Source organism: Oryctolagus cuniculus, chromosome 3, assembly GCF_051225735.1.
Source record: "Oryctolagus cuniculus isolate XC-2025 breed Fujian yellow rabbit chromosome 3, ASM5122573v1, whole genome shotgun sequence".
In the NCBI taxonomy this organism is placed as follows: domain Eukaryota; kingdom Metazoa; phylum Chordata; class Mammalia; order Lagomorpha; family Leporidae; genus Oryctolagus; species Oryctolagus cuniculus.
Genome location: NC_142869.1, coordinates 111,783,550 through 111,809,301, shown reverse-complemented (window position 1 = coordinate 111,809,301; position 25,752 = coordinate 111,783,550). Strand labels below are relative to the sequence as shown.

The window sequence follows — 25,752 nt, the reverse complement described above, 5'->3', positions numbered from 1 at the left end:
CTCCTTCTGGACATTAAAGGAGGCAGCTTGTAGGAATGCTATAGACTCCATTCCACTTGTTTTCAAAGGGCCAGTTGGGTCTAAGCAAACCAGTACTAACTTTAGAAACCAGATGCCCACCTGCCATAAATGCCCAGTTGCATACCTAAGATAGTTATGTGCCTGAAACTGCCTTTAAGTTGTGATTTACTCCTTGTTGTCTGGTAAAACTATCTTACCTTGCAGCTGTGATTTGTTATTCTCTGAGGGCCTAAGATAAAGGTGTGCCCTCTGAAATTGCTACATTACTGCCTTGCTAAATTTAGGGTATAACAGCAGAGAAAGACAAAGGATTGGGCTTGATGCTTGATCCATGAGTCTAGTCAAGCCCACATGTGTGACTTTCCTCCTGAAGCCTCCAGCACCGTTTGGTTTCTTTGGCCTTTTGTCCATAACACTATGATTTGTTACAATGAAAGGACACAAAGCAAAATCAGAAGAGAAAAGGTGCACGTGGTGAGATCTGGAGGAAACCAGGCACAAGATCTCCTCATGAAGTCACACTGAATATGTGCAATTCTTCAAGCCTCAAGTTGTAACAACACGTGCAAAATATGGTCTCACAGGGAAAGTCACCAGAGTTTAGCACTCAAGGGCTTTGTTGGAGGCTGGTCACATAGGCAGCCTAGTGTGCACCCACATCTCAGGTCCCCAGGAGGACAATAGGTGTCCAGAGTAAGCTATATCATTTTGTAGAAATAGTACAATGACTGATTTATTAGTTCTGGGAATAGTGCTGCAGTCCCTCCCCAAATCCAACTTCCAGATACCAATCAAGGGCCTACAAAGAGACCTTTCTAATGATAGCAAGCGGTATTGCTACATCAGCTCTTTTCTGCACATTTTCATATTCACCAGGCATTATACTAAGGAATGAGTTACAATATTTCTATTTTTGTGGTATTCTTTAAGATGAGCTACTTTAACTAATTTTTTTGGTTATTTATGTATTTATTTTGAAAGGCAGAGAGACAAAGACAGATAGTCACACGGAGACACCTCTCATTCTTTGACTCACTCTTCATATGCCTTAAGAAGCCAGGGCTGGGTCAGGTTAAAACCAGGAATCAGAAACTCTATCCAGTCTCCCAAAAGGGTGACAGGAACCAAGGCAGCCATAACCTGCTGCCTTCCAGAGTGGACATTGGCAGGAATCTGAAATTGAAAGTGGAGCTGAGAATCAAATCTAAGCACTCTGCAGTGGGATCAGGAATCCCTAGAAGTAAAGATTTACTTTTTAAGCAATCAGTATATGCCAGCCACAGTTGAAAACACTTGTATACAGGAAAAAAATCAGACAAAAATATTTCCTTGGGGCCGATGCTATGGCACAGCGGGTTAACGCCCTGGCCTGAAGCACCGGCATCCCATATGGGCACTGGTTCTAGTCCCTGCTGCTCCTCTTCTGATCCAGCTCTCTGCTATAGCTTGGGAAAGCAATAGAAGATGGCCCAAGTCCTTGAACCCCTGCACCCATGCAGGAGACCCGGAAGAAACTCCTGGTTCCTAGCTTCGGATCGACGCAGCTCCAGCCATTGTGGCCAATCGGGGAGTGAACCAAAAGATGGAAGACCTCTCTCTCTCTCTCTCTCTCTGCCTCTCCTCTCTCTGTGTAACTCTGACTTTCGAATAAATAAGTAAATCTTTAAAAAAAAATCCTTCATAAATCTCACCAGTTAGAGCAGGAACTAAATTTATAAGAGTAACAATTTACAATGAATTTACAAATGAAACTTATAATGAATAACTCTATAATGAAAGTATTCTGGAGAAAATGAAATCAGGATGAGAAAATAGAGGTGGTAGAAAAAGCAATCCAGAGAGAGTAGCCAGGAAAGAGCTTGGTGACAAAGCTGCACTTGGGCAGAGAGATGAGTGGAAAAGAGAGTCATGCAGCCCTCATTGTAAATAATTTTCTAGGTAGAGGAAGAAGAGAGTGGAAATCCCTGAGCAGGAACATGCTTATTGCATATAAAGTAGGAACAAATAAATGCAATATGGCTAGAGAGTAGTGAATGGAAACAATTTAGTAGAATATTCAGCAAATGGTGCTGGAACATTTAGACATCCATGCAAAAAAAAATAGATAGATAGATAGATAGATAGATAGACAGATATAAAATAACTTTGAACTAGACCTTGCCTTATATGCAAAAGTAATTTAAGAGAATTGTTAACCTAAATGCAAAATTTAGAATCACAATAATTCTAGAAGAAAAATTGTGAAGTCTTGGGCAAAAATGTCTTAGATACAATTATGGACAATCCATAAAAAAAGAAATTGATAAATTTTACTTCATCAACATTTAAAAATTCTCTTTTCAAAAGGCTCTCTTATGATCATGAAAAGATAAATCATAGACTTGGAGAAAAATATTAAAATTCATCTCTGTGATGGAGAAATTATATATACAAAGAACTCTAAAAACTTAATAATAAGGAGGCAAACAACTCAGGATTTTTTTAATGGACAAAATATTTGAACAGGCACTTCACTATAAATAATATAAAGGTACCAAATAAATATGAAAAGATTTTCAGCATTGTCCACAATGAGATACCACTATACAACTAACAGTGACTAAGATTTACTTATTTATTTGAAAGTCAGAGATATACAGAAAGAGGAGAGGCAGAGAGAAAGAGGTCTTCCATCTGATGTTTCACACCCCAACTGGCCACAACGGCCGGAGCTGCAGCCATCCGAAGCCAGGAGCCAGGATCTTCTTCTGGGTCTCCGACGTGGTGCAGGGGCCCAAGGACTTGGGCCATCTTCTACTGCTTTCCCAGGCCATAGCAGAGAGCTGGATCGGAAGTGGAGAAGCCGGTTCTTGAACCAATGCCAAATGGGATGCCAGCACTTCAGGCCAGGGCGTTAACCTGCTGTGCCACAGCACCAGCCTCAACAGTAACTAAAATTAAATGCAAAGAATTATTTCAAGTTTTAACAAAGATGTGAAGAAACAAAAAGTCTCCTACACTGCTTGTGGGCATGTAAAATGGTACAATTACTTTGGAAAACAGTCTGTTTCTTAAAGAGTTATACAGGAGACCAGCATTGTGGCACAGCAAGTAAAGCCGCAATCTAAGACACCAGCATCCCATGTGGTTGTGCTGCTTTTCAGCTAGCTCCCTGCTAATGGCCTGTGAAATGCAACAGAAGATGGCTCAAGTGTTCAGACCCCTGTCACCCACGTGGGATACCCAGATGAAGCTCCTGGATCCTAGCTTAGGACTGGCTCAGCCCTAGCCCAGTCTTGGCCTTTGTGGTCTTCTGGAGAGTGTGTATTATCATCAGATGGAAGATCTCTCTCTCTCTCTCTCTCTCTCTCTCTCCAGGTAATTCTGACTTTCAAATAAATAAATACATCTTAAAAAAAGAAAAGTTAAACAGAGACCTACTCTATTATTCAGCCTTTTCATGTCTGGATGTATACACAAACACACACACACACACAAATAGAAGCTTACATCCATGTGCACAAATGTTCATAGAAGCTCTATTTGAAAGAGTCTAAAATGTCCACTAGTATAGGAATGAGCAATCAAATAGTAGTAAAACACATACAATGGAATATTACTCATCAAAATAAAAAATAATGAACCAGTGATATAGGCCTAAATGGGAATAATTCAAAAAACAATCATAATGAATAAAAGAAGCAAGAAAGAAAATGGTAGACACTAAATGGTTTTAGTTATATAAAACTCTTAAATACAAAGTAATATATGGTGAAAGAACACAGAAAAATGGTTGTCAGTGTGGAAGGGCAGGGATGGAGGGGAAGAGAGATGTTACAAAAGGGCACAAGAAAATTTTTGGAAATGTTTGATTCAGTATTTAATCAGGGTGATACTTCACAGGTATAAATATACAACAAACATCCCCAAATTGTACATTTCAAGCATGTGAAGTGTTTTATATGGCAGTTATACTTCAATAAAGCTAAAATGGAAAAAGAAAGAAGAGTGGAAAGTGTATCTGGCATGACAGAAGACAGGACAGGGCCCTGAGTGAATGCCTACCTGTTACCTGACTCCTGACTCTCACCTCTGCATGACACAGCTATCCCAACTGCAGCCCACCTATTCTAATGCTTTCATGTTGCCAGATTATGAAATATGTCTTCATCACCTTCCCCAAACTTCAGGGGCATATTTGAATATCCAGATATCAGCCATCCTGGATGCAGCTGCAGAGTCCCTTGCTCAACTGTTTTGTTTTGTTTTGTTTTGTTTTGTTTTGTTTTGTTTTGACAGGCAGAGTGGACAGTGAGACAGAGAGATGGAGAGAAAGGTCTTCCTTTGCCATTGGTTCACCCTCCAATGGCCGCCACAGCCAGCGTGCTGAGGCCGGCGCACCGCGCTGATCCGATGGCAGGAGCCAGGTACTTATCCTGGTCTCCCATGGGGTGCAGGGCCCAAGTACTTGGGCCATCCTCCTCTACACTCCCTGGCCACAGCAGAGATCTGGGCTGGAAGAGGGGCAACTGGAACAGAATCCGGTGCCCCGACCGGGACTAGAACCCGGTGTGCCGGCTCCGCAAGGCGGAGGATTAGCCTAGTGAGCCGCGGCGCTGGCCCTCTTGCTCAACTCTTACTAAGTGTTGTTTAAATAAACATGGAACTTCACAAGAAAAGACACTCAACATCACCCATCACTAGGAAAATGTAAATTTAAATAAACAATGGGATACCACAACACATTTACTAGACTGGTTAAACATTTAAAAAATAAAAAAAAAACAACATTACCAATGGCTAGCAATGATGCAAAGAAATGGAAACTCTCATTCATTGCTGGTGGGAATATAAAATGGTACAGCCAATATGAAAAATAGTTTTTTTTTCAGTTTCTTATAAAGTCAAGCATAATTTTTCAATACAATCCTACAATTGCACTTCTTGATATTTTTCCAACACACACACACACACACAAAGAGAGAGAGAGACAGAGAGATAGAAACAGAGAGAATACATTTGCACAAACTAGAAAAAACACTTCTTATATGACTGGAGATCCAGGCACTAATCCTAAGTCTTTTTTTAAACATTTATTTATTTATTTGAAAGGAAGAGTTGAGAGTGAGAGAGAGAGAGAGAGAGAGAATCTTCCATTCACTGGTTCATTCCCCAAATGGCCACCATGACCAAAAATGGGCCACACTCTGAAGCCAGGAGTTTCTTCCAGGTCTCCCACATGGGTGTAGAGGCCCAAGCACTTGGGCCATCCTCTGATCCTTTCCTACGCACATTATCAGGGAGATGGATGGGAATTGGAGCAGTGGGGAATTTTACCAGCACCTACATGGGATGCTGGCATCGCAGGAAGTGGCTTTATCCACTATGAATTCTGTAACTGACCCCCTGTGTGATCCTGAGAAGCAACTTGGGTCACACTGAGTTTCCTGCTCCATAGATGAAATATTTACCCTGCCTACTTTCTAAGGTAACGTAAAGCTCAACATTTCCATGACTCTAAGAACTATACAAAGCTCATTATTCTTTCAGTATTTCAATAAGTAAATGTGACCAGTGCAGGTATATTAAATAGGGGAGCTGAAGATTGAGAGAGGTTGCCTAGTGTTTTTTTCTGTAAAGGTCAAGGCCAGTGAAATGACAGCCATGATGGAGAGACGTCACCAGGAGGTGAGGAAGGCAAAGGCAAGGTCGATGTGTGCTCCTTCTGGTGGTATTTTCAAATAGCTCAGAAGAAGAGCTACAAAGGGGCTGAAAAATCATCCCCACCCTGGGTAAATAAATAATCTTGATTCTGAGCAGAGATATAACTGATTGAGAAGGAAATCCTAATGCAGCAATCAATGTATTCTATGAACATTCATTGTGTGGCAAGTCCTGACTTAGAAATATCAAAACAAAGAGAAGACATGGCCCTTGCTCCAGACTCATACAGCTCACAAATAGGAAGGAACCAGATAATTTGTTTCTAAAGACTTGAAAAGTGCTTTAAATATGAGGTTCCGTAAGTATGCAGAACAGAAAAAACATAGCCACAAAAAGAAACAGACCACAGGCTCTGGGTGGATATGGAGTTAGAAGGGAGCTATGGCTAAGGCTGGGGAGGAGATGCGGTACCCTCTGAGGCAACACACTGAGACAACTGTGTTGGGAAGAAGCTGAGCAGCGCTTCTTTGTTTTTATAGAAGAGTGATTATTAAGGATAGAAAAGACAAGACTGGATGAGTAGGCATGGGTCAGCTATGTGATATGGGCTTTATTCAGCAGGATCATTGAAGACATTTCAGTGGAGAGTAACATAAGCTGATTGGAATCAATGAGATGAAAAAATTACATTATCCTGTGTTAAAAGAAAGTTAAAGAAATCATGTCTATGGAAAGGGAAAGTAAAGTTTTTGCTATGTCTAAAATCACAAGCTGTTGCTATGAGAGAAGGAAAGAGGGAATATCACATGAAAAGAGTTCAAGGCCTGTAGTAGATACAGCCACTGCCTGCAGTGCTGGCATCCCACATGGGCACCAGTTCAAGTCCCAGCTGCTCCACTTCTGATCTAGCTCTCTGTGATGGCCTGGAAAAGCTGTAGAATATGGCCCAAGTCCTTAGGCCCTTGCACCCACAAGGGAGACCTGGAAGAAGCTCTTAGCTCCTGACTGCAGATTGGCGCAGCTCCGACTGTTGTGGCCAACTGGGGAGTGAACCAGTGATAGAAGACCTCTCTCTCTCTCTCTGCATCTGCCTCTTTGTAACTCTGCCTTTCAAATAAATAAATCTAATTTTTTAAAAAAAGAGTTCAAAAACAATACTAGCTTCAAAATGGAAATTAGCACAAAAGCTTTCATGTCATCATACTCTTAGATAGAATTAAAACCAATTGCAAAGAAACAATGGGAGAAGCTCATGGGCCGACAAGGGAGGTTAACAAATTTCTAGCAGGCAGATAAAGAATGGAAATTTGTGTATGGATAAAATGTAACCAGGTAGCCTAGAACAAGTGGAAGAGAGCCTTTCTGAAGCCAACAGAAATTCCAGACTCAGAGTCAGCAAGGAAAATGGAGCAGGAGAGAGTGCCCAAGGAAGGGACACCACCTGAAACTCTAATGGCCACTATATCAGTTGGAAATCAATGTCACTGAGCCCCTTGAATTTGCACTTGCATGTGAACATTTACATGTGTGCATTCACATGTGTGTATGTGTATACAGGTGCATGAGTGTGCACCTTATTGATTACCTGACACAATATCCTCAGGAGAAACACACACAACTTTTAGAACAGTGCAATAGAACATCTTTCTCAAGAAAAACGAGGGATTATTGCTGTGGAACAGTGAATTGAGCTGCCATCTGCAGCACTAGCGTCCCATATGGGCACTACTTCAAGCTCCAGTTGCTCCACTTCCAATACGGTTCACTGCCAATGTGCCCAGGAAAGCAGCAGAACATGGCCTAAGTTCTCAGGTCACTGCACCCTCTTGGGAGACCTGAATGAAGCTCCTGGCTCCTGGATTCAGCCTGGCCCAGCCCTAGCCATTTTGGCCAATGATAGTTGGAAGATCTCTCTCTCTATCTCTCTCACGCTCTCTCTCTCTCTAACTCTGGCTTTCAAATAGACAAATTTTAAAAGAAAAATGTATAAGGTGATCCAAGATGGCAGAGTAACATCAGGACGGTCTTATTTATGCGGAGTGAAATTAATATTTTAAAAAAGGAGAGCGAGTACCCTCTCAGGATAAAGTTCAAGGACTTCCATGGTGGAAGACGCTGCCAGAGCCCTAGAGGAGGTCCAGACCCATACTGAGAGAGCAAAAACACAACAGAAGACCCACTGAATTGGATCCAGGCAGTACATCCAACCCAGAAAGCCAGATGAGACGGGACTCCACAGGCCCATGGCACTGCTGATACAAACTGAGGGTGAGCTTAGTGAACTGCTTTTGGAGTTCTGTGCAGATCCCACATGACAGCAGGTGACCAATAGACCAGAGGTGGGGGAAGAAAAATAAAAGGCAGCACATTTCTCTCCCTCCCTGTTCCCTGCTACAATGAGAACTGTTGGGGAGAGGGGAGGGCTGATCCATTTTTGGACATAGGCAGGGGGCAACCACCCAAGTTCATGTGCCAGTTGCACCATACCAGTTGCCCAGCAACAGGAGGAAAGGGATAGCTGCCTCTAGGGAGGGGAAGCGCCACTTGGTGGACTCTCCAACCTGCCCAGCACAACTGAGAAGCAAGTGGGGCTGCAACAGGTGAATATTTTGCATGCCTGTGAACCAAAAATCTAACCAGAGGAAAAACAAAATTCTACAACTGCCAAAAAGTAAAGGCAAAAATTCAAAAAAACAAGAATAATGAAGACACAATGAGACCCTCAAAGGAACACTACAACATTTCAGCATTAGAATGTGAAGGTGAAGATGAAAAGATTGAAGAAATGCCAGGAAAGGAATGTAAGAAACTAATCATCAGATTTCTCAGAAGCAATCAGAAGCAAATTCACAAACTAAAGAAAATTAATTATGGGCCGGCGCTGTGGCTCACTAGGCTAATCCTCCGCCTTGTGGCGCTGGCACACCGGGTTCTAGTCTCGGTCAGGGTGCCAGATTCTGTCCCAGTTGCCCCTCTTCCAGCCCAGATCTCTGCTGTGGCCAGGGAGTGCAGTGGAGGATGGCCCAAGTACTTGGGCCCTGCACCCCATGGGAGACCAGGAGAAGCACCTGGCTCCTGCCATCGGATCAGTGCGGTGCGCCAGCCACAGCGCGTCGGCAGCAGCCATTGGAGGGTGAACCAACGGCAAAAGAAAGACCTTTCTCTCTGTCTCTCTGTCTCACTGTCCACTCTGCCTGTCAAAAAAAATTTAATTATGTATGTTATGAATGAAAATTTTTCCAATGAAATTGAGATCTTAAAGAGAAATCAAAATGAAATACGAGAAATGAATTCAATAGTTCAAATAAAAATGTAGTGGAAAGCCTTAAGGACAGACTCGGTGAGGCAGAAGAAAGAATATCCAAGTTAGAAGACAAATCTCTGGAAATTTTACAGTGAGACTAAAAAAAAAGAAGAAAGTAGAAAACTAAAAAAGTGTTGGAGATTTATGGGATTCTATCAAATAACCCAAAACATAGGCCTTAAGAGTTTCTGAAGGCATGGAAAGAGAGAATGGATTAGAAGGCCATTTTAGTGAAATAATTACAGAAAACTTTCCTAATTTGGAGAAATAAAGGTATGTCCAAGTACAGGAATCACATAGAAATCCTATTAAAAATGACCAGAAAAGATCACCACAATAACTCATAAAGAAAAGATTCTAAAATGTACATGAAGGAAATGCCAGATTATGTTCAGAAGATCTCCAATTAGACTCACAGAGGACTTCTCGTCAGAAATCCTACAGGCTAGAAAAGAACGGCAAGAGATAGTCCAAATCTTAAGAGAAAAAAAAATGTCAACCCAGAATACTGTAACCTGCAAAGCTCTCATTTATGAATGAAGGTGAAATAAAGACCTTCCATATCAAACAGAAATTGAAAGAATTTGTCACCACTCATCCAGCCTTACAAAAGATGCTTAAGGATGTGCTATACACAGAAACACAGAAACAGGGTCATCATGATGAAAGAAGGTGAAGGTAGAAAATCTCTCAGTAAAATACAAAGAAAATCCAAAGTAAACAATAGAATAATTTATGGTGAAACTGCATGGCCAAGTCATTACTTATCAATAGTCATCTTGAGTGTAAATGCCCTCAACTCTCCAGTTAAAAGATACAGACTGGCAGAATTGATTAAAAAACAAAATCCATCTATTTGCTGCCTACAAGAAATACATCTCACCAACAAAGATACATGCAGACTTAAAGTGAAAGGATGGAAATATATATTCCATGCTAACAGAAACCAAGAGAGCTGGTGTAGCCATCCTTATATCAGACAAAACAGACTTTAACCCAAAAACTGTTAAAAGAGACACAGAAGGGCATTATGTAATGATTAAGGAATCAATTCAACAGGAAGATGTGGCTATTATAAACATATATGTACTTAATTACAGGTCATTTGGCCATTTAAAAAATGCTAATGAATCTAAAGGAAGACATAGACTACAATACAGTAGTAATGGAGGACTTCAACACCCCATTTTCAGCAATGGATAGAATGACCAGACAGAAAATCATCAAGGAAACAACAGAGTTAATAGACAGTATATACCAAATGGACTTAACAGATATCTACAGAACTTTTCATCCTATAGTTGCAGAATAAATATTTTTATCACCAGTGCATGAAATTATCTTTAAGACAGACCACATGCTAGGGATAATGCAAATCTCAACAAATTCAAAAAAATCAAAATCATACCATGCATCTTCTCTGACCACAATGGGATGAAGTTGGAAATCAACAACTCAGAAATCTCTAGAACATATACAAACATGTGGGGACTGAACATACACTTCTGAATGAACAGTGGGTTATATAATAAATCAAAAGAGAAATCAAAAAATTACTGTAAACAAATAAAGATGACAATACACCAAATCAAAATTTATGGTATACAGGAAAAGTAGTGTTAAGAGGAAAGTTTAGAATAATCGGTGCCCACATAAAGAATTTGGAAAGGCACCAAATAAATGAGCTATCAATGTGTCTCAAGGACATAGAAAAACAACAGCAAGCCCAATCCAACACCAGTAAGAGAAAAGACATAATTGAAATTCAAAAAGAAATAAACAAAATTGAAACCATGAAGCTATATAAAAGATCAGCAAAATGAAGAACTAGTTTTTTGAAAAAATAAAAAAATTGATATAACAATGGTACAACTAACCAAAACAAGGAGGGAAAAGACCCAAATCAATAAAATTAGAGATAAAAAAGGAAATGTAAGAGGAGACACCACAGAAATAAAAAGAATCATCATAAATTACTACAAAGAGTTGTATGCCAACAAACAGAGAAATTTAGAAATGGATAGAATTCTGGACACATACCACCTACCTAAATTGAGCCATGAAGACACAGAAAACCTAAATAGACCCATTACCAAGGTGGAAATTGAATCATTAATAAAGACCCTCCCAACAGGAAAAAGCCCAGGACTGGGTGGCTTCACCGCTGAATTCTACCAGGCATATAGTGAAGAATTAACTCCAATTCTTCTCAAGTTACTCAAAACAATTGAAAGGGAAAGAATCCTCCCAAACTCCTTTTATGAAGCAAATGTCTCCTTAATTCCTAACCCTGAAAAAGAAAAAGAGAACTACAAACCAATTTCACTGATGAACATAGACACAAAAATCCTCAACAAAATACTAGCCAATGGACTCTGACAACACATCAGAAAGATCATTCACCTAGACCAAGTGGGATTTGCTCCTGGTATGCAGGTATGGTTCAACATTAGCAAATAAATCAATGTGATATATCACATTAACAAATTGAAGAACAAAAAGCATGCAATTACCTCAATAGATGCAGAGAAAGCATTTGATAAAATACAATACCTTTTCATGATGAAATCTCTAGGAAAAATGGGATAGAAGGAACATTCCTTAACACAATCAAGGATTTTTATGACAAATACATGGCCAGCATCATATTAAATGGAGAAAGTTGGAAGAATTCCCAATGAAATCTGGAACCAGACAAGGATACCAACTCTCACCATTGCTATTTAATATAGTCTTTAAAGTTTTAACCAGAGCCATTAGGGAAAAAAAAAAAGATATCAAAAGAACGAATTGGGAAAGAGGAAAACAAACTATCCCTATTTGCAGATGGCATGATTCTATATATAGGGGATTGCTGCAGTGGCAAGCAGCCTGCAGACTCGTTTATTTCAGTTGCTACAGTTGCTTATATAGCCAAGGCAGCCAATCCTGTCAAGGGGCAGTCTATGCCCTAACCAATAACAGCCTGTTGCCAGGCAGTATCCAAAGCCATCCAATCACAACCTGTTGCCAGTCAGGCTCTGTTGCCAGGCAGTTTCTGTTGTCAGCGGCCATCTTAGCATGACCTTCTCACCTTCTCATTCCACCACATTCATGACCTTCTCACCTTCCATTCCACCACAGGGGATCAAAAAGACTCCACTGAGAGACTTGTAACTCATAGAGGAGTTTCATAACGTAGCTGGGATATTTAATAAACACACAAAAATCAACAGATTTGCATACATAGACAATGCCACGGCTGAAAATGAGCTTCTAACATTGATCATGTTCATAATAGATAGCAAAAAAATCAAATACCTTGAAAAAATTTAATCAAGGACATAAGTGATCTCTACAATGAGAATTATGAAATATTAAAGAAATGAAGATAATACAAAAAATAGAAAAATCTAACAAGTTCAAGGATTGGAAGAATCAATATCATAAAATGTTCATATTGTGAAAACAATGAACAGATTCAATGTGATATCAATCAGAATACCACGATATTCTTCTTAGATGTAGAAAAAATGGTGCTGAAATTCATATGGAAACACAGGAAACACAAAATAGCTAAAGAAATATTACACAAAAAATACAAAGCCAGAGGCACCACAATACCAGATTTCAAGGCATGCTACGAGGTATTTATAATCAAAACAGCCTGGTAATGATACAAAAAGAGATGGATAGACCAATGGACAAGAATAGAAATGCCAGACTCAACACATGCATCTACAACCAACTTATCTTTGACAAGGTAGCTAAAACAATCCCTTGAGCAAGTACAGTCTATTCAACAAATCATGCTGATAAAACTGGATCTCCACATGCAGAAGTATGAAGCAAGGCCCTTACCTTACATCTTAAACAAAAAACCACTCAAAATGGATTAAAGGCCTAAGTCTATGACCCAATAAAATAAAATTATGACAGAACATTGGGGAAACCCTGCAAGACATTGGCATAAACAACGAGTTCTTGGAAAAGACCCCAGAGGCACAGATAATCAAAGCCAAAATTTACAAATGGGATAAAATCGAATTGAGAAGCTTCTGTACTGCAAAAGAAACACTTAGCAAAGTGAAGAGGCAACCAACAGAATGGAAGAATATTTGCAAACTCTACAACTGATAAAGGATTAATAACCAGAACAGATAAAGAGCTCAGAAAACTCAACAACAAAATTATCTACCCAGTTATAAATGGGCAAAGGACTTAAACAGATATTTTTCAAAAGAGAAAATTCAGTTGGCCAACTGACACATGAAAAAATGCTCAGGATCACTAGCCAACAGGGAAATGCTAATGAAAATCACAATGAGGTTTCATTCACCTCACCCCCATTAGAATGGCTATCATACAGAAATCAACAAACAACAAATGTTGGTGAGGATGTGGGGAAAAAGTACCCTAATCCACTGTTGGTGGGAATTTTATTTTATTTTTTTTTTTTGAAAGATAGAGTGGACAGTAAGAGAGAGAGACAGAGAGAAAGGTCTTCCTTTTCCATTGGTTCATCCCCCAATGGCCGCTGCAGCCGGTACACTGTGCTGATCTGAAGCCTGGAGCCAGGTGCTTCCTCCTGGTCTCCTATGCGGGTGCAGGGCCCAAGAACTTGGGCCATCCTCCACTGCCTTCCCGGGCCACAGCAGAGAGCTGGACTGGAAGAGGAGCAACCGGGACAGAATCCGGCGCCCCAGCTGGGGCTAGAATCTGGTTTGCCAGTGCCCCAGGTGGAGGATTAGCCTAGTGAGCCGCAGCGCCAGACTGTTGGTGGGAATTAAACTGGTAATGCCACTATGGAAGACAGTATGGAGACAACTCAGAAATCTGAATCTAGTCCTACCATAGGACCCAGCCATGCCACTACTGGTAATTTACCCAAGGGAAATGAAATCAGAAAAAAAAGTATTATCTGCACCCCCATGTTTATTGCAGCTCAATCCACAATAGCTGAGTCATGGAATCAACCCAATGCCCATCAACTGAAGACTGGATAAAAAGATTATGGGATATATACACCACGAGATACTACATGGTGGTAAAGAATAAAAAATGAAATCCAGTCATTTGCAACAAAATGGATTAAACTGGAAAACGTCTGTCTTAGTGCAATAAGCCAATCCCAAGGGGACAAATTCTATATGTCCTCACTGACCTATGAAAACTAATAGAGTACCTAAAAGGCAATCTGTAGAAATGAAATTGACGCTTTGAGAAGCAATGACTTTGAACAGTCCTTGTCTTGACTGTTGAGGAATGACCTTTTTTGTTGGTTTGTGTGTGTGTGTGCTTGTAATATCTGTTGAACTCTTTATTCAACATAGAGATAATCATGTATATAAATCAATTGAAAATAGATATTAGTAAAAAAAATAAGAGTGTAAATAAGAGAAGGAGAAAGAAGAAGGGTAGGAATGTGGGGTAAGAGGGTTGGCACAGTGGACAGAATCACAACATTCTTAAAGTTGTATTTGTGAAATGTATGAAGTTTGTAACTGTGAAACTATATTATTCTGCATATATTCCTAAGGACTTCTAAGGGTACAGTTTAAAAACTTGCTGTGGGAACCCAAATCTCCTTAACCTGGGTGGTAAAAATAGTATTTAAATAGTTAAAGTGTGCATATGGATAGAATTAAGTGTTAAAGAGATCATATAAATAGAATTAATTGTTTGGTAATAATAATAGAAAAAATTCAAAAGGAATGAATGCTCCAATACGGGAAGCAGTTCACACAGCAGACTCAGAGAATGACAATGGCTCTAAGCAGCACTCTGACCTCAGAATCAGCCCTCAAGACATTCTGATCTGGCTGAAAAGCCCATGAGAGCATTTCATGCATGGAAAGCCAAGATACTGTGGCAAAAAATGTCCTACATGAAGGACCACTGTGGGTGAGACCCCAGTGGAAAGAAAGGGTCATCAAAGAAGAATGTACTTTTCTCTCTGAAGGGAAGAGAGAAATTCCACTTTGCTTATGGCCTTGTCTAAATACTGATGGAGGGGGCTGGCGCTGTGGCATAGTGGGTAAAGTCACTGCCTGCAGTCCTGGCATCCCTTATGGGTGCTGATTCGAGTCCCAGCTTTTCCATTTCTGATCCAGCTCTCTGCTATGACTTGGGAAAGCAGTAGAAGATAGCCCAAGTCCTTGGGCCCCTGCTCCTATGTGGGAGACCCGGAAGAAGCTCCTGGCTCCTGGCCTTTGATTGGCACAGCTTTATTGGAGAGTGAACCAATGGTTGGAAAACATCTCTCTCTCTCTGCCTCTCCTTCTCTCTCCATGTAACTCTGACTTTCAAATAAATAAATAAATCTTTAAAAAATATAAATAAACAAATAAGTATTGATGGAGTTTGTGTATTCAAAAAGCATCCATGGCCTAGGCAGCTAATGTCAAGTGTCTCTGGTGATCACTGACATCATATGAAAGAGTGTTAATTGTTAAATTAACAACAGGAGTCACTGTGCACTAACTTCCCATGCAGGACCTCTGTCCTCAAAGAGTTAGATATGAGAATTAATATTAAAAACCTGTTCTCAAAGATTTACTTCATTTTAGTGTATTAAGTGGAGGATATTATTATGTCTCATGACTAATAGTTATGTCTAAGTGCTCGCAAAACATGTATCATTTTTTGGGTTCTTCTTCAAAGTTAATTTTCGCAAAAAAAAAATACATAAATTAAACCTCAGAAAGTTTTATTTAATGAATTAAAAAGTATTTTTTCTTATTGTAAAAATAATCCTTCTGGTGTTCTATTGCACAGTTGGGTAACATAGTTAACAGTAACAATGTATCTTTCTAAGTAACTAGTAGAAAGATTTTTGAATGTTCACACTACAAAGAAATCTTGAATATATGAAGCGATGAATACTAATTATTCTAATTTTATCACTAAAATCGATGCATGTATTGAAATATTACATTGTACCCCATAAATATGTACAATTATTGCTTGTCAATAAAAACAAATAATCTAATAAAAAAGAAAAATCAATAAATTGATCAGCCAGTATTAAGTTGTTGGGGTGTATTTCAGTATGCTGCATAAAATGTTTCCTTTTCTGGGTGTATCAAAAGTGAAAGGCCAATTTTTAATAACGTGCCGTGGATGTTAAGATTGCTCCAGCTGGAGTTGTCCAATTGTTCCAGTTCTAGCCCATGACATATGAGAGAAAGTTTACTGTAGTCCTCCAAAAAAAATAAATAAAATGAAGCATAATATATTTCCTAATTATATTTCCTAATAAAAGTCTCAGATACAAAAAAAAAAAAAAAAAAAAAAAAAAAACAACTCAGATCCAAGATAGGACCTCTTTGCCCTTCTTCCTGCCTGGAACATATGCATGATAATGGAGAAGTAGTGGTCATCTTGTGACTATGTCATAACAAGAAAAATAATAAATGAAAGAACCAAGCATAGAAAAACAAGGAACTAGAAAGAGACTTGATTTTTTTTTTTAATTTTAACTGCTGAACAAGAACTAGAACACCCTACGTACAGCCATATTTTGAACTATATTGTTGAAGCCACCTATGTCAGGCTTTCTGTTACTTGTAGATAAACACATCCTCACTCACACAGGTCACCATCAGACAAACACTAAGAAATGACACAAACAAGTGGTGTCTTTTTAGGTATTTCTTCAAAAAAAAAAAAGGTTGGATTTTTAAATTCTTTTATTTTTAAAAATTCATTTATTTATTTGAAAGATGGAGTGACAGAGAAGGAACTACAGTAACAGATATCTTCTATCCACTGGTTCACTCCCCAAATGACAGCAACAGGTGAGTCTGAGCCAGGAGCCAAGAACTCCATCCTGGTCTCCCACATCAGTGGAAGGGCTTAAGTATTTGAGTCATCTTTCATTGCTTTCTCAGACATATGAGCAGGGAGCTGGATTTGAAGTGGGTAGCCAGGACTTGAACCAGTATTGTAATATGGGATACTGGAGTCCCAAGCAGTAGCTTAACCCACTGTGCCACAATACTGACTCCTAAATTGTTTCATTTTAACCTATTTGGTAATGTTTTGTGTTAATGCAGAAGCCAGAAATCTTTTTCCAAAGGACTTGATCACAGATCTCAGATGCTTGTGACTCTCAGCTGAAAGTAGGTAATCACTTTCTTTTCTCATGACTAACATAGAAAACTTAATACTCAAGAAGCTGTCTCTTCAAGTTGTTTCACTGACAAAACCTCTGTGGCCTTAGGATGTTACTTTTGTATAGAGAAGGGACGTAGACTACAAAACCACTCAGAGAGCAGTCATCTGTCCCAATGTGTGTGAGCATCACCCAAGAGTTTGCTAAAAGTGCAAGGATCTGAGGATCAGTGTCAGAGTCCATTAGGACCCCTGTGCCTTGAGAAAATGTTCCAAAGGTTTCAAATGCCAGTATCCCATGAACCTCACAAAACACCACCATCTCACAGGCCCATGGGGAAGCATTCACCACCATGTAGAGTGGATTGAACATTCTCCCACCACCCAGTAATCCATTCACTCACTCATACAACAGTAGCATATAGCATGCTCACCATTGAATGCACAGATCTGGTTAAGGCAGCAATCTTACAATTGAAGATTTGACACTACAACTAGAAAGAAAGAAACATTGGCAGGGTAAACCTTAGGATTCTTGAGAATGCATTTTTAAGCACTTTGGAAACCCAGGAAAAATTCTTCAGTTCAGAGCAGAACAGCTCACTGATGACATGTTAGAAATATGTCTTCTAGCACTGGAGAGATTAAAATCAAGGCAAAAGCCCAAGACCCATTCTCTGCTCATAGAAAAGACCTGCGTCTTGACCTTTGCCCTTCTTTATCCTACACACACACACACATAAATGAATATGTATACTCACACAAGTACATAAATACACAGGACACACATGCACACACAAATTCTTGGAGTTATAATCTGTAAGGCTGGCTTTCTTTGTATAATTTATATGTATTATTACTTTTTTTTGACAGGCAGAGTGGACAGTGAGAGACAGAGAGAAAGGTCTTCCTTTTGCCGATGTATTATTACTTTTGTTGGAACTCAGAGAGTGTCATCTCATGGGCAATGAGCAACCAGTCAACTTCTGGAAGCACTGGAAATGCTTCACACTTAGTCGTCATTCAGACATTCTAGTGCCACACTGTCAGAGAAGCAATTCTGTCAGCATCATGTAGCAATGGCCGGGGCTTCTTATGAAGAAACCAAGTTTCTTTTGGTTCCAGGCAGAAGCAAATATGTTTATGCTCCTGGCTACACTTTAAAATTAATTTTCCCTCTAATTCTTCCAACTCCAGCTTCACATTTAAGAATTTATTCATCCCCTGCTCTTCATAAATCAGATCCATGAAGCAATAAACAACGTTGAGACGATGAAGCATCATAGCTTTAATTAAAACCACCTTTCTTGGTGCACGTCAAGGCCACCCTTGTGGAACCAGCAGTTTTTAAAATGAACTTCACCAATTTAAGAAAGGGCTCTTCTGAGCACAACATCACGACTGGTGCTTTATAATATATTATGTTTTTCAGGTAATAAACATTTTATTGAGTGCTGACTATATGCCAAACACTTTATTGATTTCATTATTCCCATTACTCCACCTGTGAATAAGAGATTCAAATGTCAACAACTATACATTATTATAGGCAACTCTTAAAAATGACAGCAACAGAAAAAATGCAAAGCAAGCATAGTATGATTTTTTTATCTATGCTGTTGTGGAAGAGCCCATCTCCAGCCCCATCCCTACTCTGCCAAACACGACCTCATGAAATGACGTCTGATAGACAATATCTGTCTCCTTCCTCTTCTCTAGCAGTGTTCCTTAGGGTATTTTGTTTCTTCATATTCTGGCCAAATTCTACTAGAGCACAATTTTTTTTTATATTTTCATAGAAGGCTCTGCCAAATATATGTACAATACCATCTTCAAAATAATTTTCAAAGTGGGCATGGGCTCCAGGTATGAAAATATTACCATTTAAAAGGTAAATTTTAGAGAGTATCAGAATGACAGATCATTACATCAAATGAATTATAGTTTCTAACTAAACAGTGTTGAATTCATCTGCAAAGAGAGCCTCAAAGCAGTGTAGGACTAGGGAGAGAGTAGTGACCTACTTTCCCTGGGAATGACATTGAAGGAATAATAGTGAAAATAATTTAAAAAGTATTTATGTCCTTTCCTGTGTTTGAGGCATTGAATTAAACAATCAGCACTGAATTTGTTTGAAAATCAGCATTTCCTAAATTAATCTCTCTGCAATATTAATCCCAGGTTAGGCTGAATGATCATTGAGAAGTATTTTATACTGCAGTCTGCTCTTTGAGAGTCCCAGTGCCCTCATTATCAGCAAGGTTAGATGGAGGCCTCCAGCAGAAATGTCTCAGTTTGGTCCAGACTATGGATCCCTGGATTCACTTTTCCTTGCACCATGCTTGTTTATTGGAGAGGAAGTCTAAAACCTTGGAAAAGTGTTCTCCATCTGAGTGCTGTGGCTAGACTTTTCACTTTGAGATGATGTTTAATCCTTAGCAAACAAGTAAGAGAAATGTTAAAAAAAAAAAAAAAAAGGAAGATATATGTACAGTTGCTACTAAAAGCCCTATGCATTGTTACTTTTTGATAAAATGTTGCTGGTTTTTATGACATTGTCTTGGAAGGTGGGAAGAATCTTGCTTTCAAAACACTAGTATTTCCTATTACTTTTTCATGCACATCTCAAGATCTTACCCATTCACTTCACCATCATTCTGCTTCCTGGGAATTCTCACAAAGGGGAAGTTGTCGGTCTGGAAAAGGCAGCAGTGTAAATCCGAGTAAAACAAAGTGGAAGTAAAACCTCACAAGAAGCAATTCGTCTCTGCTGGAGGAGTTTAATGTTCAGTGGAAGGAGACCAGAATAATTGATGTGAGGCCCAGCGGACTTCAGCACTGCTTAAAATTCCTTTGCAGTGTGATGAGAACAGTTTTCTATAATGTCTAAGCTTCCTACCTGAATGTAGTTTTAAGATCAAGCGTGAAAAAAGCATACCTCTTTTCAGGGAGGCAAAAAATTTACAAATTTCTTCAAGTTAAAAACCTGTTGTCACAGTCTACAAATCTAATTTGATGAGGCCAGCGTCATGGCTCAATAGGCTAATCCTCCACCTGCGGCGCCGGCACCCCAGGTTCTAGTCCTGGTTGGGGTGCTGGATTCTGTCCTGGTTGCTCCTCTTCCAGTCCAGCTCTCTGCTGTGGCCGGAGAATGCAGTGGAGGATGGCCCAAGTCTTTGGGCCCTGCACCCCGTGGGAGACCAGGAGAAGCACCTGGCTCTGGGCTTCAGATCAGCGCGGGGCTTGGGATCAGCGCGGTGCGCCGGCCGCAGCAGCCATTGAGGGGTGAACCAACAGAAAAGGAAGACCTTTCTGTTTCTCTCTCTCACTATCCACTCTGCCTGTCAAAAAAAATCTAATTTGATGAAAAAGAATTACATGCTCTCATTTTTTAAAGATTTATTTAATTATTTGAAAGACAAAGTTAGAGAGAGAGAGAATTTTCCGTTGGGTGGTTCATTCCCCAAATGGGAATTTGGAGCTAGGTCCACACTGGTCAGTGAACCACAACTCCATTCAGGTCTCCCTTGTGTGTGACAAAGTGGGCCATCTTCCACTTCTTTCCAAGGCCCATTAACAGGGAGCTGGATAGGAAGTGGAGCAGCCAGGACTTAATCTGGAGTTCTGAAATGGGATGTCTTGTCTGAGATGGCAGCTTAACCCACTGCACCATAATACCAACCCCAAATGCTATGCTTTCTATAGAAATCTACAACCAGGACCTCAGCTGCAGTACGTCTGTATCACAATATCCATGAGCTTGGAAAAGTCAATGTTAAAACCAGTGTGGTCTCTAAGTCATCATGTTTTTAGGATATCACTATGACTCTTGGGGGCTTGATTTTTCATCTGTAAGGGAAATACTGTTGAATGAGATGTATGTGTATAGTTCATAACCTTAGTCATCTTGTATGTTATCAGATTGCTGGAGGAACTTATATTCTCTATGCACCATTGAAAAACAGCAGATGGATTCCTATAGCAAGCCACAGCCTATCCAGGACATCCAAGATGCCAGCCCTGCTTGGCTGCCTGCTGACTTGTTTATAAGTCAATTTACAACAGTTGTGCTTATGACTACAGTTGCAGCTTGTTTAATGTTACTTACGCATTTTTTTTTTTTTTTTTTTTTTGGACAGGCAGAGTGGACAGTGAGAGAGAGAGACAGAGAGAAAGGGCTTCCTTTGCTGTTGTTTCACCCTCCAATGGCCGCCGCAGCCAGCGCACTGCGGCCGGCGCACCACGCTGATCCGATGGCAGGAGCCAGGTACTTATCCTGGTCTCCCATAGGGTGCAGGGCCCAAGTACTTGGGCCATCCTCCACTGCACTCCCTGGCCACAGCAGAGAGCTGGCCTGGAAGAGGGGCAACCGGGACAGAATCCGGCGCCCTGACCGGGACTAGAACCCGGTGTGCCAGCGCCGCAAGGCGGAGGATTAGCCTAGTGAGCCGCGGTGCTGGCACTTACACATTTAATATTGTCAAGATATGAAAACAACCTAAGAGTACATCAACTGATGGATGAGTAAAGATAATGTGGTTTGTACACATGATCATGCTCTTAATACCATCACCTACATCAAGGATCATATCTGGAGCATCACTGAAGAGTTATTTCCTGAAACAAAGAAAATGCAACAGGCCGGCGCCGCGGCTCACTAGGCTAATCCTCCGCCTAGCAGAGCCGGCACACCGGGTTCTAGTCCCGGTCGGGGCGCCGGATTCTGTCCCGGTTGCCCCTCTTCCAGGCCAGCTCTCTGCTGTGGCCAGGGAGTGCAGTGGAGGATGGCCCAAGTGCTTGGGCCCTGCACCCCATGGGAGACCAGGAAAAGCACCTGGCTCCTGGCTCCTGCCATTGGATCAGCGCGGTGCGCCGGCCGCAGCACACCGGCCACAGCGGCCATTGGAGGGTGAACCAACGGCAAAGGAAGGCCTTTCTCTCTGTCTCTCTCTCTCACTGTCCACTCTGCCTGTCAAAAAAAAAATGCAACAAAGAAAAAATATGTAATCAGTAAAAACTATGTCAGTCATATATTAAGAACTTCATAGCAAGAAAAAAAAAAGTGGAGAGAAACATCTGGAAGGAGCCATCAGATGTGAGATCAAGTCTTCAGATGGCCAATTCATCTACAGCTGAATTGACAGGGGTACCTTGGCCATTTAGATGGTATTTTCTGCTGCCAAAGTAAGCTGCCACATAGCCTGTTGCTGGCTCTGTAACTCAAGAATTCTGCAAATTACCAGTTAAACACAATGCCAGAAGTATCTTTGACTTCATCACAAACACATTTCCCACATTTTGCAAACAGCGACTGGCTGTGCAGTTACAGGGCCAGCTCTGCCCAAAGCGGCCTGTGGTCCTGTGTAAGTCCATTAATGTATCTTTGTTACACATTGCCCTCCCCAAAGGCAGGTAGTGCCTATCAGCCCAAACTGCACGGCCAATGCTCGAAGTCAAAGGGGTCATTTGTGTGGAAGAACTTTGTAAAAATGCAAAGCCACATCCTAGTGTGTTTGGGCACATTATTACTTTTGTGTGTTTGCAAGAAATATCCAGCACCTTGGACTTAGATTCCCCAAAAGATTCCATGTGAAACATGAGATATTCTCCCCCTGCCCTGTTCTGAGGATGAGGAAAGCATTGCCTTCAATTACTGTTAGAATTTCAAGGCCTTTCTTGTGATGCAAAAAAAAAAAAAAAATCACTGTAGAATGCATTTGAGTAGCTTCATACTGTTGTATTTCTGCACCAAATAACTCTCAGGCTTTTATTAACTGTTCTACTGAGTCCTATTTATCAGACAGGCAGGTGTATTACCTGATAATACAATAAGCTCTGGTGAATGTATGAGTTGTTTTATTTTTTTATGCCCATAATCAGTTCCCAGAGCATAATAAAACAAAAGGTTTATTTTTCCCATCAACCCCCTTCACTTTTTCCCCTAGTAGTGAAGCTATAAATTATCAACCTTCAGAAATAACTGTTGCCATTTAATAAGAAATATAAAATATATTCTCATCTAACCAGGGACACGATAGATAAAAACAAACAAAGTATTCTTTAACTTTGGTGACATGATAAAAGATGAGTACAAGCATGTGGATGTATTAAAGTTAGCAGTGGGCATGACCCTGAGAAACAGCTAAAAAAGACCTCATTTAGATGTCATAAAGTGGATATTACACATCATTTTTCTAAAATGCAGTTGCAGGCATCTTATCTTAGCTTCTCCTGAGCTTTGCAATTCCCCAAATTGTCAAAGCCAAGAAAAGAAGCACCTTATCATTTGGATATAGAGACATAAAAGCAAAAACAGAGAAGGCCTGTTTGTATCACTGGTACAGAGCCTCTGACATAACCCTAGGTACCAACCTTGACCTTTGAACCGTCTTGCTGAGCCCCCTACTCACCATCCTAAAACTCTCATCTCCCTGCTTTTATGCAGAGGGTCTGTCCTAAGCTTAGGTGAAACTTTACCTGACTCATTCCTATTGAACTTATAGTCATCACAGCTTCTGACATTGAATATTTGACATTAAATATGAAAAAATAATTTAATAGTCCTATGTAGTAAATATCAATCATGCTTAGTCTTAAGGCTAAATGCTGTAACTGAAAGATTTGTAAATCCTTAAATACCTTGCTTTAAAGAAAGATGATGTCTACCAACTTGAGATCTTATGAGACATGTAGACTCTCTAGAAAGAAAGCAAGAAGCCAGATGTGAAGGAATGCAGAGAGTGATTCTGTTTGTGTGAATTCTGGAACAGGCAAGATGGAGAGACAGAAAGCAGATTAGTGATTTCCTAGAACTGACAGGTCAAAAATGATTGTGAAAGGGCATGAGGAAACATTAAGCAATATAGTGTTTTATATCTTGAGTGGTGTACTTCCTACAGGTGTAGCCATTCATCAAAACTCATTAAACTGCTCACTTTTAAATAATTCATATTTTTATGTGTAAATTATCCCCAGGAAGTTACAAAGAAAAAATGCAGAAATTAAGCTCCATGTCAGATCTACTAAGTCAGAATCTACATTTTCACCACATCTCCAGATGAACTGTGCACTTAGGGAAGTTTGAGAACAAAAGGATGAGAAAACTTGTTCTCAAAGTGGTACACGTTGAAATTACCTAAAAAGCTTCCAACATTACTAATGCTTGGATCCCACCTCCTGAGATTGTGATATTCTTTATATGAAGTATGATCTCAGCATTCAGACTTTTTTGTTGTTGTTTACAAGGCAGAGTGACAGATGGGGGAGAAAAAGAGAGACAGGAAGAGATCCATCTTCCATTCTCTGGCTCACTCCCCAGATGCCTGTGAAAATGGGAGCTGAGTCAGATCAAAGGTGGGAGACAGAACTACATCAAAGTCTCCCATACGAGTGGCAGAAACCAGGCACCTATGCCACCCTCTACTGCCTCTAGGTTCATCAACAGGAATCTGGATGGGAAGCAGAGGCAGGACTGGATCCCAGGCACTATGATATGGGGTGCAGGCAATCCAAGCAGTGGCTCAAAATGTTTTGCTGTAACACCTTTGCCCCCAGCATTCAAATTTTTTAAAGCTAACTGGAATAATTCCAAAATAAATCAAAGTGTGAGAATCACTCACTTAGACTAATGGTTCTGTAAGTGTGGTCCACGGGAGCGGCAACAGCAACAGCACCTCCAGAGTACTTACCAGAAATGGGAAATCTCGGGCTTTGCCCTACATCTTCTCAATCACAAACCATGAGGTTGGAGCCCAGCAGCAGGCCTCCACAAACCCTCCAGATGATTCTCAGGAACACTGAAGTTTCAGAATTGATATTTGTTGAGCTCCTATAAGTACTCTGCATATTTATGGGTTTTGTCTCACAGAAGGACCAAACGCATGTTTTGAAAGACTGATTAAATTCTACCCATGTGAATAGAGTAGTGACCATCGATTATGATGCCACTTGCAAAACATATATCATGTCTGCCTAACTAGATTGTTCACTCTTCAGGAAGAGTGACCATGTATTCAATTTCTCTCCTAGCTGCAATGTTTCCCTCTTGAATGTTGGGCCATGTCACGTCAGCTTTGCCCTTGATCCAACTGGAACTGCTGTACTACAATAAATGTAGAATGGCATTATCTTGCTCACCACTAATAGAAATTAAGCCCTTACTTTGGAGCCAACTATTGTGTTGGTTGTTCAATCACAGCATTGTTTAATCACTGAGTACAAGAGGACTTTAAAAGTTCATGAACATTCATGAATATATGCTATGTTCGTGAATATATGGTATGCACTCATTTCAAAACATTTCTGCAAAAAATAAATTTAGCTTTCAATTCCAATTTTCCACAAACTTTTGAAGCACCCCCCTCAGAGTCTGCAGCAAGCTCTGGGCTGAGCTGCGCGTTTGTTCAGTACACAACCAGTTGTTGAAGACAGAATCCTGGGAATTATCGTTTCCTTCCCCTTCTATCTTAACACTCACTTGAGTGGGTCATCAAATCCTATCAACTTCACTTACTAAATATTTCCACTTTGAATCACTGTTGTTTAAGCCTATGCCATCACTTGTCCTTCCAGGAGAAACCTTAAACTGAGTTTCTAATTTAATTTGAACATTGAATTCTCATCACCTTGTTTCTAAGAAGGGTCAGTTTTGCTCTAATACACTCAGGGAGTTGACAACTTCCTTCGCTTGC

At 40.2% G+C, this 25,752-nt stretch overlaps 1 long non-coding RNA gene across 1 annotated transcript in view; it reads right to left on the bottom strand.

Moving 5' to 3' along the window:
- Window positions 1-2,669: 2,669 nt before the first annotated feature.
- The window catches only part of LOC149127462 (uncharacterized), a 60,327-nt gene continuing 37,244 nt past the window's right edge, over window positions 2,670-25,752 (bottom strand). Inside the window, exon 3 of the long non-coding RNA XR_016231214.1 lies at window positions 2,670-2,951. This is a non-coding gene — a long non-coding RNA (uncharacterized LOC149127462). The remainder of the gene's footprint in view (window positions 2,952-25,752) is intronic.